Source organism: Peromyscus californicus, unplaced genomic scaffold, assembly GCF_007827085.1.
Source record: "Peromyscus californicus insignis strain IS unplaced genomic scaffold, ASM782708v3 Scaffold_10__1_contigs__length_136768540, whole genome shotgun sequence".
Lineage (NCBI taxonomy): Eukaryota > Metazoa > Chordata > Mammalia > Rodentia > Cricetidae > Peromyscus > Peromyscus californicus.
Genome location: NW_026294391.1, coordinates 51,248,558 through 51,251,157, shown reverse-complemented (window position 1 = coordinate 51,251,157; position 2,600 = coordinate 51,248,558). Strand labels below are relative to the sequence as shown.

Sequence of the window (2,600 nt, the reverse complement as noted above, 5' to 3'; positions counted from 1 at the left end):
CGATTACTTTGTAACAAAAGTGTGCAAGTTATTTCTCCGCATCAGACTCTGCCTCTGGGCTGTCTCTCCCGTTCCAGAGCCACGGTACCAGAATATTTAAATCACTGTGGCGTTAAATACGTTTTAATATCTGATAGGGCCAGTTTCTGCGCATTGCACTTTTTTTTTTCCTTTCAGGAACGTGTTCGGAGCCCGCGGCAGGGGGCGGGGGTCGCGCCTCCGCCTCGGCTCTGGTTCCAGCCGAGCCTCACTGACGCCGCCGAGATGGAAATCCCGAGGCTGCTCCCCGCTCGCGGGACACCACAGGGCGGCGGCGGCGGCGGCTGCTGCCCCGCGGGTGGCGGCGGGGGTCCACCGAGCCCCGGACTCTCTGGCTTGTCAGGCCCCCACGCGCCGCCTCCTACTGCTCCGGGGGGCCCAAGATGGCGGGCCGGGGCCGCGGAGCGCAGAGGCCCAGAGGGCCTCACGGGGCCTGGGCCCGAGCCCCAGCACGAACCGGTTGGCGCCCCAGGCCGGATCACCCGAGCCGCGGCGACGGCGACGGCGGCGGCGGCGGCGGCGGAGGAGGAGGGAGGAGGAGGAGGAGGCGGAGGCGGCGGCAGAGGAGGAGGGCGGCGGCGGGCGGCGGCGGCGGCGGCGACGGCGACGACTTCTTCCTGTTGCTGCTTGACCCGGTGGGTGGCGATGTAGAAACAGTGGGCTCGGAACAGGCCGGAGGAGGAGGAGGAGGAGGAGGAGGAGGAGGAGGAGGAGGAGGAGGAGGAGGAGGAGGAGGAGGAGGAGGAGGAGGGCCGGTGTGGAGGGAGGAGGCCGAGGCAGGCCCGGGGCCCGAGCGGCGGCGCGAGAGCGGCGCGAACCCCGCGGGGCGGCCCGAGCCGGGCCCCCGCTGCCTGTCGGCCGTCCCGGCTGCGTCGCCGCTCCCCGCGGCGGGCCCGGGCGCGGGCCCCGCGGCGGCCTTCGCGGGCACCATCACTATCCACAACCAGGACTTGCTGCTGCGCTTCGAGAACGGCGTCCTCACCCTGACCACGCCCCCGCTGCCGGCCTGGGAGCCGGGGGTCGCGCCTTTCCCGCAGCCGCCGCCGCCGCCGCCGGGGGGGACTGATCGCCCCGCAGGCCGGGTTTCCGCCCGCCGCCGCGGCGCAGCTGGGCGACTGCCCCGAGCTGCCACCGGACCTCCTGCTGGCGGAGCCGGCGGAACCCGCGCCCGCCCCGGCGCCTCCGGAGGAGGAGGCCGAGGCCCCGGCCGCCGCCCAGAGCCCCCCGCGGGCCTCTGGTCCCGGGCCCGGGCGTGGTGCTGTACCTGTGCCCGGAGGCGCAGTGCGGACAGACCTTCGCCAAGAAGCACCAGCTGAAGGTGCACCTGCTGACACACAGCAGCAGCCAGGGCCAGCGGCCCTTCAAGTGCCCCCTGAGCGGCTGCGGCTGGACCTTCACCACGTCTTACAAGCTCAAGAGACACCTGCAGTCGCACGACAAGCTGCGGCCATTTGGCTGCCCGGTGGAGGGCTGTGGCAAGAGCTTCACCACCGTGTACAAACCTCAAGGCGCACATGAAGGGGCACGAGCAGGAGAACTCCTTCAAGTGCGAGGTGTGCGAGGAGAGCTTCCCCACGCAGGCCAAGCTCAGCACCCACCAGCGCAGCCACTTCGAGCCCGAGAGGCCTTACCAGTGTGCGTTCTCTGGCTGCAAGAAGACGTTCATTACTGTGAGTGCCCTGTTTTCTCATAACCGCGCCCATTTCAGGGAACAGGAACTCTTTGCCTGCTCTTTCCCTGGCTGCAGCAAGCAGTATGACAAGGCTTGCAGGCTCAAGATTCACCTGCGCAGCCACACGGGAGAGAGACCTTTCCTTTGTGACTTTGACGGCTGTGGCTGGAACTTCACCAGCATGTCCAAGCTCTTAAGACACAAGAGGAAGCACGACGACGACCGCAGGTTCACCTGTCCCGTGGAGGGCTGTGGCAAGTCCTTCACCAGGGCCGAACACCTGAAAGGCCACAGCATCACCCACCTGGGCACGAAGCCTTTCGTGTGCCCCGTGGAAGGCTGCTGTGCCAGGTTCTCCGCCCGGAGCAGTCTCTACATCCACTCCAAGAAGCACCTGCAGGACGTGGGCACTTGGAAAAACCGTTGCCCCGTCTCCACCTGTAACAAACTCTTCACGTCCAAGCACAGCATGAAGACCCACATGGCCAAGAGGCACAACCTCAGCCAGGACCTCTTGGCCCAGCTGGAAGCCGCCAACTCCCTGACGCCCAGCAGCGAGCTCACCAGCCAGGGGCAGAACGATCTCAGTGGTGCAGAGCTGGTGTCTCTCTTCTCCGATGTGCCTGGCCACAGTTCTGCTGCGGTGCTGGACACGGCCTTGGTCAATTCTGGGATCTTGACTATTGACGTGGCCTCTGTGAACTCGACTCTCGCGGGAGGTCTCCCTGCCGATGATAATAACCATTCCTTAGGGCAAGCGGTGGACCCCCGGGCCCTGAGGGCCCCCAGTGACCTTCCCCAGAGTCTGGATACCTCTCTCTTCTTCGGAACCTCGGTGACTGGTTATCAGCAGAGCCCCTTAGACATGGACGATGTCTCCGCCGGAAAC

General features: G+C 66.6%; 1 pseudogene; it reads left to right on the top strand.

Moving 5' to 3' along the window:
- The first annotated feature begins 207 nt into the window (after positions 1-207).
- The window catches only part of LOC128116700 (zinc finger X-linked protein ZXDB-like), a 14,042-nt pseudogene continuing 11,649 nt past the window's right edge, over positions 208-2,600 (top strand).